We start from the raw sequence: 13,735 nt of genomic DNA, 5'->3' as shown, positions 1-13,735 counted from the left end.
ATGTTTTTCTGGTAAAAATATGCAATAAAGGTTTTCTTTGAATGCTTGTTTCATTCTGAATGAGTATAGTATAGAGAAGAAGGTGTATTATTGAGCCAGTAAGATCTTATATCTAGTTATGTATTATGAAGTAAGGAGGTTAGATGGGGAGTAGTTGGTGGACTGATAAACCTGCAGCATTATTTCCATATGTTTCAATTGCCTTAAAGATTGTATGGAGAATATTGAGCAGTTAGTGGTTCCAAAGTAATTGAGGAGGTCGGTATGTTTTTTGGCATCTTTGTCTAGTTTACCACCAGCTAGAAACACCATCTGGTAACGGGGAAGATAAGTAAATAGCACCCCCATGCTTGCCATTTTTCTTCAAGCACAAAATCTGTCTCTCGTGCAAAAAAAGTGGGTCTATGGGAATTACAAGAGTCATTTGAAGGTACCTTTTAACAAGGTTCAACTTGCTAGTAATAAAGCATCCATTCTAATTCAGTGACCTCTGAATTGATGGCTTGCTACTACTCTGACTGAGGTAGATAGAAAAATCAGTGAGGAAAGAACTAGAGTCTGATTCACAATGTTACTCTGCTTTTTACTAATAGTAGAAACATTTAAAGTATAATAACAATAATGCATACTCATCACAGTCCACATATATTTTAAATCATCAGAGGGAGAGTATATATCTTTTATTAGGAAAACTGCCACAAAAAACCCACTGTGAATAATATTGGATACACCACTTGAAAATTACTGATTTTACCTCAGTTTCTGAGGTTTTGTTAAATTTTGTACTTCTATTTTTTATATTACTCTGGTGAAACAATTTTCAGATGATAAAATATATCTGCAGAGACCTCCCTCCCTACACAAGTCACCGGTCAAGCATGTATTTGAAGATATGCATCAATTTGGTTCTATTTTTGAAGTATAGATAGTAATATTGGCAATAATCTTCAAAAATCTACAAGCCTGCATCAAAGTATCTTCACATGCAACAGAAGAAGACCAAAACTTGGTAAGCTTATCCAGCCCCAATCAAGTTGTTTCAGAAATATCATAATCTTTTTACAGCCTCTTCTGGAGCTCACTAAGTGATGGTTTCAGATACCAGACCTCACTATTAAGCAATAACGTTCCAGAAAAATGTACATCTTTTGGAATATTCCATACAGACATGAGCAAGATGTCCCAAGATTTTGTGCTTGCAGTGGCACAGCATGAGTCAGAACAAAAATACTTGTCTTTTGGTAATGGCTTCATATCTGGTGTTTGGCATCACATTTAACAGTCCCACATGATCTTGTTCAGCATGAAGGCAGACTGAGCTGCTTAAAACATAACCTACTTCTCCTTATTTCCAACAGTGTGGACAGGTACTATTACTGAAAAGCAAAACAATGAGCATGGGGATAACAAGTTGCCTTTTTTTGTTCAGTCAAATTATTCCAGATTTAAAAGTTCTAACTACTGGTTTCATTCCATGACTTCTAGCTTCTTGCCTCTGACAAGAGCTCAGCTACTTCAGATGAAAGTTGAAGAAGCCCCATAGTGGATAACTGTGAAATATCTTGTACATAGGACAAGTTTTTTCTTATTCCAAAAGTTTATGGCTCATGTCTTTTTACTCCATCATGAAAAGCAAGGATTATAGTATAATATCTGAATATCTCATGTTTCATAGAGATAATAATCTCTCTCTCTGTTCCTCCTACAATTATATATTTCTTACCACAGAAGAATAAAACTGGTTACTCAGTGTAAATGTTACTGTCAAGTTGTGCATGCACACTGTGCCCCAAAGACAGGCATGTCAGGATACACAGTAAACTACATGTGCAAGCACGGTGCTTTCAGAGTAAAGCAGTATTATACAATTAGGTGAGAAATACAGGCCAACACTGTCACTTCATCAGATATGTACTATAATGTGCAGAACCTAAACCACTTAAATAGCACCCTGTTGTTCAGCAAAAGCAGTTGATTTTTATTAATAATTTCTTTAAAATCTGATTGGGTTCTTGCACCACTATGTGGGCTGATTTCCACAGAAAACATATTTGGGAAGCGAAGACTGCTGTTAGTTATATGAAACTAAATACATCCTTACATGTTGTCACTGCCTCTCTAGGTTTGGCAATCAAACTGTCTGGATTGGGGTAATTAGTTGTACTGTTGTGCAGTGTCAAAGCACAGCCTCCAAGTCCACAAGGGTTCTCTTCCAAGTATGTGATGAGTTTAGCACCAGTGAGTCTACTGAAAGAGAACTGTTTTTCTACTCATAGTTAGATTAATTTCTTTTTATGCAATATAACATATGACTTTATTTTCAATGCAAATGATCACAGGACGAGTGTGCTGCCTGGATTGTTTATTCTGCCCAAGTTCCTTAGAACTGTTCAGGACACTTGTGTATCCGTAAGGCATTATTATTGTACCTAAGAATAGAGACACTTACTGGTCATTTTGAGAGCAAACTTTCAACTGCTTTCCAAGAATGGTAAACAATAAGGAACAGGATAAGAGTAGAGTAAGGGTAAGACATTCCATTTTCTGTAGTATTTTCTAATTGCACCCTGAGTGAATAGTACCTACTTTTAGTAAATGCTGTATAGAACTTGCCCAAGAAACCTGTTACCATGAGAGAATTAAAATAATGTCTATAAGATGTGAGATATTAATGCAATTGTAAAGGTATTTTGATATTCCTATTCCTTACCTCCACCCTCAGGAACTCCCTTTCAAGCTCAATGAATATACACTTGCCTACAGACTGCATTAGAGAATCATGCCTGTTTCTATTTCTATACATTTTATTTATTATAATGAAGATAATTTGAATTGCAATCTGCAACTCCCTGAACATTTTTAAAACAACCAATGTAGTTAATCTAATGCCTATGGCAATCTCTATTTATTCCTTGTGAGCATACACTTGCCATAACTTAAAACTGGGCTGAGCTTTAATTTAAATGTAACAAGGCAGAATACCAGTACATTGCTTTCAACAAAATGGCTGAAACTGGCTTCAGCATGATTTGCCTGGAAGGGAAGATGAAAATGTGTTTTAAAGGAGAAAAAATATCCTGACCAAAACCAGACATTCTAAACAACCACCACCAATACCCACTACTCCTTTCCTCCCCCATCTCTATCAGCTGCTAGGCTTTCAGCACTGTTTTTCGCCAGACACTAGCACAGTGTTTTCCTTCATAGTCAGCCATCAGCCAGAGCTGTCACTTGCAGATACTTCATTTTTGTTTCAGTCTAATTCATGCTGCACCCCCTTAATCTCTGTAGTGAGTAATGCATTGTCACTGTGCAGATATGCCAGATCCAGCACTAGAAGTACAGAGAGTGTTTCTAACAGTTAAACTATCTTGGTTTGAAGAAATATTTTATTTCTTCCTCCAACTTAACTGTTCTCTTTCCCCTAAACATTTTCCCAGCTGACCTCCAAAGGAGCAGTCACCATTCTGCAATCTGGCTCAGCTTTCACAGGGTGGGGGGTGAAGACAAGCTGCAGTCCTGTGTTATTAAATGCAAATAATCAATATGTTGATTGAGCTTTTGGCTACCAGAGTTCTTTTGATGGGAGTGACAGTGAGCATGACTTCCCTCATTCAACGACAAGTCTGTTTAGACTTTGCTACCTACCACTTTGTGAATCAGGCAACTGAAAATACCCACAGCAATTCCTCCAAACTGTCAGCTATTGCTGTGATTCCACCCAGCACCCCCTGTACAAGACAACAGATTAACCATTAGGCTAGATATGTTGAAAATATACAGCTTCAACCTTTCCCCAGCTAGCTCAGAGCGATGTATAGATGATTATTTCAACCGTCAGCTGCCGCATAGACTTAAACCCCTGCACAATAACTCCTGGATTCATCTGCCCCTTGTCAAACTTACACAGCTTTAGTTTGAGCATACATAGTGTGGCAGTTTCACTGCGGATCTAGAATAATCCAGACGGCTGCTGTCTCTTTGTTAACAGGAAGCTAAACTGATGAGTTTGTAATGCATTTCTTATCAAAGGTAGTTTCAGAAAGGAAAATGTGCCAAATCAGTTGGGGTTGGAGTTTAGCATACTATTAAAATATGGTTTAATCACAATATTTGTTATTTGCTAGGAAAAAAACCCAAACATTATTCACCCCTTTTAAAAATCACTTTATGCCAATGAACTATTTAGTTTACAAATTTACTTGATTTTTTTGGTGGTAATAGATGTAATGAAATCATTGACTAGAAACTGCAATATAATGGTGCTTGATGAGATACAAGAATGTTAATTTTAGAAACTGCAGAGCTGTTTTTGCTTAGTGTCTGAAATTGTAATTCAAATGAAACAGGATTGCTGTTTGGGTTTCTATGTGCATTACAAAATTAGGGAAATGCATTTCATTGTGATTTTTAATACAAAGAGAAAAGAAATATGCTGCATCTCTCCACATACTAGTACCATTAGAAAAGCAGGTGAGGCTGGCTTTTAGTTGCAGTGTGCCACCTGAAGCAGATAAGAAAACATCAAGATCTGAGAATGTCAAGAATGCATCATCTCAGAACATTTTGCAAACACTGAATGGTGCTTACATGAGACATTCTCTTTGAAACAGTGCAGCCCAAGAAACGTTTTTTTTTTCTTTTTTTTTCTTTTTTCTCTTTTTCTCCTAGTCTTGCACCTTCTGGCTAAAGCCACATAAAATTGCAAAACAAATGCATTGGTCTACTTTTTCTTTTTTTTTTCTATCGGTATCCAGTGCTTATATTTTGCATATACAAAATATATACATGGTCTTTCAGTCTTAATTCTTCTCACACCAAAAAAAAAAAAGAAACTCAGCCACAGATATATTCCTCAACTTTGCTTTTCCCTGAATAATGTAAAAAAGACATTTTTTAATTGAAAATGTGGAATGTTGCTAGACTGGATCCTGTTCTGTATTCTAGATGGCTGCTCTGGTATTCTGTGAAACCATTATAAACTTTCAGTTCCTGAGCTTTTGGGGTAAGATGTACTTAAGAGTGAAAGACAGACTGCAAAGAAGTTTGAAAACCAGCAAACTTTTAACTTGAATCTTTCAGTGAAAAAAAGTCTGGGGTATGGATTTACACCAACTGAATTTATTTTTAGGGGTAGAGCAACTCCCTAAGGTTACCACAGAAATTTAATGTTTTTTCTTTGCTCCTCCTATTTAATTCAAGAGCATAACTAATATGAATGCTGTATCAGTTATCACTTCTTTGTAACTAGGAATTCAGCAAGCAAAGAAGTGGTTTAAGGCTGTTCAAATTGTGGTTAATCTGAAATCCACTGAAGTCAGACAAAACACACGTCAGCAGACTTTAGATCAGGAGCTGTTCATACCTCATGCATATGCTGTATATATAGGAAGAAAGTCTTTCCTATATATACAGTGTATATACAGCATTTAATAATTGGCTTGTGCCATTTAGAGGGGAAAGGCTTCAGATTTCATAGATGTGGTTTCTTGTTCCCATACAGAAGTATACTGACAATATGATACTATTTGTACATAAAAAAGCTACTTTATTTAATTCCTAATCCAATCCCAATTTATATTTAGACTAAGTCATAGGTCCATTGAACCTTGAACATCCTTTTTGATTCAGATTTTAGTATTCCCTCATACATTTTTCTTGATTTTTAGTCCTCATTCCTCACTGGCCTTTTCAAATTATGATTCACTCTGTAATTGTTTATTCAAGTCATTGTATTATTACTGGAAAACTGTCAAACGAAAAGCTCAAAAAAAAGCAAAGCATCAGTGGACTTTTTCCCCCCTGTCCATTTAATTGTCCAATCGACTTCTCCACATGTTGTACCACACAGAATACTATTTGGATAAAGTTTATTTTAGGAAAGGGTGAAGGGAATGGAGATGTGTCTAAACTGTAGATCTGTGTTCATGGGGGTCCGTTGTCCAGACAAATATCAAGTGTCTCATTGGCATGGCAAGTGTAAATATTCTGTGTCAAATTTTAAATTATGTTACTCCATTATAACAATCTGTTCTGAACACGGGGGAGGAGCAACAGCAAAATGTTATTCCTGTGTGTCAGAAAAGAGCTGTTCAGACCCTGTGTGTCCTACAGTGTCACAAGCAGCTGTGAACTTCCATTTTAGAGCTCCAGCTCCTGTGTCTAGCAGAAGCAAAGTACAAAAGAATTGCTCAAAGCCACAGGCTAACTTTTTAACAGACTACCTGATGATCCTATGGCTACAAGTAGAGGACTGGGAATCTCTTGACTAGGATTTAGCTTTACCACTGATCTGTTACACAGCCTTGGGTTGCTCACTTGCAGCCAATTTTTTTAATGGAGTTCCTTACTTATAGCTCTTGCTAAAATTCAGGTGACCAAATTACCTGAAAACATGGCTGTTAATCTCTAATTTTTCTCAGATCTAGCAAGTATAAGAATGCAAGGTTGCTATTGCTGTTTGGAAAATACATTTGGAATACATTAATAAAATCATACTACATTCATATGATGAGTGACTTGTTATTACAGTGTTTGGTGTTCTTTTTTTTTTTTTTTATTAGACATGAAAGTGTGTCTGTCCCTTTAACACTGAATAACTTCAACATCCTTTTTATTTCTCTGTTTCTATTTTCCTTCCTTAAAAAAATACAGTGTCAATTAAAGGACACTGATTTGCTTATGAGTGATCCTTTGACAGTTCCCCAAGGCAAGACAAGTAAAGCCAAAAGGCACATCTTTGGGAGAGTCTTTAAGAGTAGCAACACAGAACAAATCGTAACATTCAGTGTCATAGGCTATCCTTGTTTCAATATATAGCAATCCAACGTATATTGTCCTTTGTCCTATTTCCTCAGAGAGGATTTTGACACCAACTGTTGAGGGACATGGAGGAAGAAGTTACAGCACTAGCAAGGGCAGGCTGTAGTTAAGCAGTTCTGCTAAACTATAGAAGGAATCCCTCCGTTTTTACAAAGTAAAGGAAGTTTCCCCTTTGTGACTACACACACTCACAGTCTGATCAGTCAGTGCTAAAAACAGTGAAGTTCTATATGTGGGCAAAATATAAGCTACTATTAAAAAAATATCAAAATTTGAAAGGCCACTCACCATTGTGCCTATGATCACTTTACTGTTTACACTCCCTCGGCTCCATTAAATTCAGAGAAAAATATGCAATAACTAGAAGTAACTAAGGTTAAAAGTAAGCACAGGATTACTCTGCTCCTTGGGATTAGAAATTGTGTATTTACTGCATAGAGTGTCAGGAAGAGTGAGTATTTCAGGGCACAGGAAAGCAATAGTTAAACGCAGACTCCACAAATTTAAGCTTGGTCTTGCTATTCCTGTGAACACTGGGATGTGTACATTTCATCCTGCAGAAATCTAATTAGAATTATTATTTTGTTTTTCAGTCAAAAGTATCAATTTATCTTAACAATACACATTTTCAGAGCAATTCCCACCTGCACATCCTAAATTTTTAAACTGAAATAACTTTTATCTACCTTGCTCATGACAAGACATACTAGGTCCCTGTCAGCACTGCCTCTGAGAAAAGAAGAGATTTACCTAAACTTCTTATAAATCCCTTGTATTCTTAAAAGCTGGGGGTTTTTTTTTGGTTTTTTTTTAGTTCTTCCAATAAGTTGTCTTACTTCTGAAAACACAATTGAGAGGATGCGGCTGAGGTGGTTTATTTTTTTTTTAACTAGGTGGTTAATATGCCAGTGATAAATTGGGGTTTTCTTCATATTTTTTTTAATTTTTAAGCTTTGCTACCATTGAATTTCTTTTCCCTTTTGGCTTGTGTTCACCCTTGTAAAAAGGATGTAGAGGTGTCTGTGTCTCTGAACAAGAAGAACTGAAATATTGACATTTAACTCTGGCTTTCTTATCTTCAGTCTTATCCAGCTTTCACCCACATCAGTGGAAAAACTTCCATTTGTTAAGCATTAATAGCATCAGATTCAGTGATCCCCAATACTCTTTCAGGCTCAGGTATAATATTCCTCTGGGATGGAGTCTTCATATGACTGTTACCTGTGAGGTCATAATATCACTTCATATGTAAACTAACTATAAAATGCTGTGCATATTTATGTACACACTGGTTCTAGATACAAGTACTTACAATGTATGTACCTTTATGGAAAAAATTCTATATAGTCAAAACTGACCATCTGAAATATTACAATTTTTTAAAATTAAATTGTTTCCTCAGCAAAGCAATACAGGGAAGTTCTTGCAGGCTTTTCAGTCATTACTGATTTCTAATCCAGCACCACCACCTGCTGGTTACAGCGAGTTTCAAGCCCCATTGCTGTTTTTCTGTCTTCAAATCTATGCATGAATATAGAGCAGTATTTCTCAGCTGTTCTTATACATAGAAATGTTATTAACGGAGGAGATTTTTAGCACATTGGTTGCAGTTTAACAATACTCTATTAGCTGAAGTATGGTTTTCATAAAAGCAGGGAATGTTAACTGCTGACACAGAAATTATTTTGTGCAAACTATTGTAAGTCACAGGGTAAGCATTCAAATTAATCAAATAGGTTGAACCTGTGGTATTAAAAAGCCTATTATTACATATGCTGGTTTTATCACTTACAGATATACAGTTAAATACTCTTCATGACACTAAGAAATGAGTATATTTTTTTCTAAGTGCTCCCTACTTTAGTGAGTTCTGCAATGTATTTCATTCTTGTAGAGGTTTTTTCTTGCTCTGAACAAATGCAACAAAAAAAAACAATAACACCTGTTAAATATATGAATATAAAACCAACACAAGATATAAATAACTAAGATTAAATCTATAAAACAATAGCAAAAATAGCAATAGCAAAAATAGAGATGGAATATAATTAACTGTTATGGAAATTTAGGGGAGTACAGTACATAATTTCTATGTAAACGCTGGCAAAACAAGGAAAGTAAAACAACACAATAATAACTGAAAAAGAAGAAAGAAAATGTGATGTCTACTGTATCTGCAAAAGAACCACAAAAAATTAATAATCCCATCTCTACCAAAGCTTACAGTAGTTTGGCTGAAATCAATTCCTATGGGGAAGCAAGGGCTAGCAATTTCATAAGGTGGAAAATAAAGCATAAGCTAAGAAATCCAGTGGTGATAATTAATAACAATGTTAATTACAGCATCATTTTGGTCTCTAATGGAAAGAATACTCAAAAGGATGGATCCTGTTTTTCAAATACAACCTAAACAGGATCAAAATACTTCCACACGAAATAAAAAATTGTCCGTTACAAATTCCCTCTGATAATTTCTCTATTACTAAAAAAATACTGTACTGATAACTCTGAAATTTCTGCAGGAGTTAGGGTTGAACTATTGTAAGAAGGGAGAGCGTGCCATCTCACATTATGTAAGACAAACTATAATGGTATAAAAGTACACAGGCTATCAATGGAGAAAGAAAGAAAATAATACTGAGTCTACCAAACTAAATTGATGTCCATCTTCTTTAAAAAAATGAAATTATATATTTTTTTTCCTTTTAGTTTTCGCTTTGTTACGAAACCTACAGAGAGATGCCAACCTCTTTTAGTTCATGACAAGGAACAGCTTTAGAAAGAAAACTTAATCCAACATAACTGCATCAGGCTAAGTACTTCTGGATTCATTAACCAAACCCTGATGAGACTATGGACATTACCAGCAGAAGGGAAGGTAACCTGGCAGCAGCACCCTCATTGTTAGCACCCAATGCAACGACACGAGAGGAAAGCAGGCAATGGAGAATTTTTGAAAGAGGATCATCAAAGTGTTGAATTAGCTGCTCAAGTTACTTAGCTTTGTCCTACAGAATACTTGGTGTCTCAGTGTTATACCACAGAAATCACTTATACTCTGTGAGTATAAAATTAAATACAAGTGATGTCCCTTTTCAAAGAAGGTAGCATGATAAGGATGAAAGACTGATAAAACAAGAAAAAAAAAAAGGAAAGACACTTCTGCAGGAAAACACTGAACTGCCAGCATTTCTGTTATATTATCACACCAATTTCAGAATAAAGTCCACAATCACCTGGAGGTGAGGAACCCTCTCCAACAAAGAAAAAAATGGATGCATAAAATTCAATAAGATTTACAGGTCAGTTACTACCCTGAAAGTAACTATATCAACCACAAATGCCACAAGATGCCAATATATTTGGAAATACAGTTTCTGCCAGATGTTTTGAGAGTCAGATACTGAAAGCATCCAGAAATCCAATGCTCAGGGGACACTGACAGCTGTCAAGAAAGTCATCTTCCAAAAGCAAATTGCTTGGAGCTCTGCCTCTGAGGGTTTTATTTTGTCCTGCTTGAGAAGAAAGAGGAGGGCAGACAAAAGACTCACATGCTAAAGGCAGATTAAAACCAAATGGATATTTTGACATATTTTATATTCCTCATGGGCAGAACTGAAGGATACTGTTGAGGAAATCTGTGGAACCCAAGGTTCAGTTTGAGGATATTTCCTGAGGAGTATGCGGGACTTAAGTATTGAGCCTGAATATATGAGCCTACAGATATGGTTCTTGCATTCCTTCAAGCTACAATTTTAAATGCAAAACCAAGAGTTTCACCATCTATTTATCAGGAGAGGTACCAGTAAAACTATGGATGAACGAGCTGCAGCATTCAAAGATTCAATCAGCCAATCAAAAAGACCTTTAAAGTTTGATCAGCTACTAGACATACTAACATTAGAAATCATGAATCCAAAAACAGAGTATGCATTTTAATTCAGGTAGGAGATAGTATTTTCAGTGATTATTCAGAAAAGACAGAAAGGCAGACAGTATTCCACAGACAATCCTATAATAAAAAATTACATGTGGTGGTGGTAACAGGGAAAATCCAAAACAAAAATTAAAGTAATTCCATGTTTGAAAGTGGCAAATTTAGGTGTAGGGAGTTCTAAGAATGGCAGAATTACACGATAATGACATACTGAAGTGCAGATATGGCACAGAATTAATATTACATAAATCAACAAGCAGAACAATCTGGTGTCAATGGGTTAAAAGAATACCAGTTCCTGCTCTTACAGAATTTCAGACCGATGTAATGTCAGACAAATCTAGACTATGTGATCAGATTCTTGGCTTCAGTCTTCCCTGATGCTGTAAATTGTTTGTTCATCTACTTCTCTTCCAAATATAACCAAAGGCTTCTGCTGAGTCATGTAACTCTCCAAAGTGTAAGATGCCTGTATGTTGGACTCCTTGTATGGAAGAATCCTATCAGATAGGTAGGATCACTTTACTGATTCCAGTCTCTGCAATATTTGTACTGTCATTACCGTTACAGAAACTGTGCTGAGACTGACATCTGTCCCAACTCTACTGTTCCCTCATCTTTTCTCCTTTGTCTGAGTGAAGAAATCAAGAAGTTTTATCTTGTTACTCAGGGCAGTGAGAGTCTCCAATACAAATAATCAAAATACATACAATGCTTTACATATGTATATATAGATATATACATTCATTTTTCCTTGAATGATTCTTTTATAGAAAACAAAAAGCTTTGGTGAAAAAAATCCATCTTTTAAGACCTATTGAAAAATTTAGGTCTTTAGCAAATGAAAACTGATTTAATTTTCAGCAAATTTTTTCTTTGTAAAATTAAATGAAAAATACTTTCATGTCTCAGTTTACAAAAAACACCATTTGTTGACAATTAAAATTTAATTTGAGTAGCACTCTGAAAATATGTAATATTTTTCTGTGGAATATCAAAAGCAGTTCTTAACATAGCAGTAAAATATATTTTGCTCATTTTTTGCCTGCTCTGACATTGGAAAGCTTATTGGTTTTATTCAGAACCAAGTGAAAAAGTAGTTTTGCATGTAAAAAGAGACAAAATACAAGAATGGCTGGGAGTCTAAGTCCATTGTTGGTGAGAAACATTTGCACGTCATCTGAAAATCTGGGAAACAAGTCCCCCATATATAGTAAGGGACAATTTGTAGTAGAAGCCAGAAAAGTACATCCTGTTCTCTTCAGTGCTGTATCTCACTTCTTCTTACCCTTCTGCTGTCTCGTCATATGAATTATATTCATTTTCACACCCTGCAATTCTAAATAAATACTGTATCACTTTGCTGCCACCCATCTTGTGATTGACTGGTCACAGAGAACCTGGCAGTCCTTGCATGTTTCAGTAGATCAGGAATAATTCTAATAGATGTAAAGCATGAATAAAAGAAAAATTATCACTGGACAAATGCCTGCTAATGAAATATGCTGTCAGTTTGCAACTATGGATTTTAACGCATGTTACTCATGGAACAGGAATAAGCATTATCTCTACACTAGGCTCAAAACTTGCAATTGATTTTATTATTTTATTATTTTCTAGAGCCTTGGTTCTATCAGCTAATAGACTAGCTAGGCAAGTGTATTTATCTCAACTTCTAAATTACTTTCCATAAGTCATGACTGCTATTTTTACTAAAAGTCCAAGCAGTACATCCCAAAAGGGATCATGTAAGTACTACAGAAAAAGGTCTAATTTTAGAATAAACCATCTCCACTGCTAGATGGCACACCTCATTCTGGCAAGAGTTGGCTCAAAAACAGAGCCTTCATTTCATGTTACCAGTCTTCCTCCATATCATATGGTGATGTAAAATCTCTCTCCATATTGTCAGACATGCCGTGTCAGAGAACACATAACACCACTGAGTTAGAGAGTGAAGATAACATCAGGAACATGGGAATGGAGAAAGAAACATGCTTAGTGCAAGCAAAATCTTTTATGCTAGAACGAACAAAGGAAACTGCATGACAAAGATCAAAGATGCTATAATGATTTTTTGGATTTCCTTCAGCAGCAAACAAGGTCTTCATTCCAATTAAAGTTCAGAAGCAGCTAAAAACTGCAGATGATTTTTAAAATATGGCATAAGAGATTCTTCTCTACTGATGCAGATAAACAGAAGTTATCCCTGCCCTTTCAGATAGTATCCCCTTTCAAAATGTCCCTAAGCAGCAAGGCAGTCATGGTAATTTTGCCACTTCTTTCTGTCATGTACCCTATTTCACTTTCCTCTCCTCCTTGCTGTGTATCTATGTCCTTCTTCAGCAAAGATCAGAAAATTGGCCTCTTCAGGGGAATAACTATGTCAAAAGGACAATCAGGCTTATATTCAGGACTTCAAAATGTAAAGCACTTCTTAGCACAAAATGTAATATAATATATAGAGAACACAATGTTTTCAGTCTCTGGGTGGAAAAAGAACTACAGGCATGTAGTAAGCCAGCGGCACAGTCAAGACTGGGATCTTTGCCTTGTGAAATTTTTGTTTCACATTTGCCTAGGTAGAATTTCCAGTCAAACTAAAATGTACACAGGAGTGTTTAACCAGATAACACTGGCCACATCTTACACAGTAATAACGCTTTTTTCACTCTTCCTTTTCAGAATAATCGTACTGTGCTAACAAGATCTGATCAGTATCAGTGAAGCATGTGTGTGTGAGGTAGTACACATTATGTTTTGGAAAATCTTGGATAATAAGTGAATCACAGCATTACAGGATTCAGTAATACATAAAATATCACAAGGAAAGCTGTATCATAGCACTATAAAAAAAGAATGCTGACAAAGGCTGGTGAATAATCTCAAACAGCAAAATTATGACTGAACTTTAACCTATTTTAAAAGTATATTATCAACATAGAACTTACATAGTGAAATAAATATATCTATGAT

General features: G+C 35.7%; 1 protein-coding gene across 19 annotated transcripts in view; it reads right to left on the bottom strand.

The window, feature by feature from the left end:
- KCNMA1 (potassium calcium-activated channel subfamily M alpha 1) overlaps positions 1–13,735 on the bottom strand; it is a 458,566-nt gene that overhangs the window by 72,052 nt on the left and 372,779 nt on the right. The window lies entirely within an intron of this gene.

Source organism: Manacus vitellinus, unplaced genomic scaffold (assembly GCF_001715985.3).
Source record: "Manacus vitellinus isolate BGI_N305 unplaced genomic scaffold, ASM171598v3 scaffold_15_pilon, whole genome shotgun sequence".
NCBI classification, from domain to species: domain Eukaryota; kingdom Metazoa; phylum Chordata; class Aves; order Passeriformes; family Pipridae; genus Manacus; species Manacus vitellinus.
Note: the sequence above shows the minus strand (reverse complement) of the source record. Positions and strands in the feature narration are given on the sequence as shown.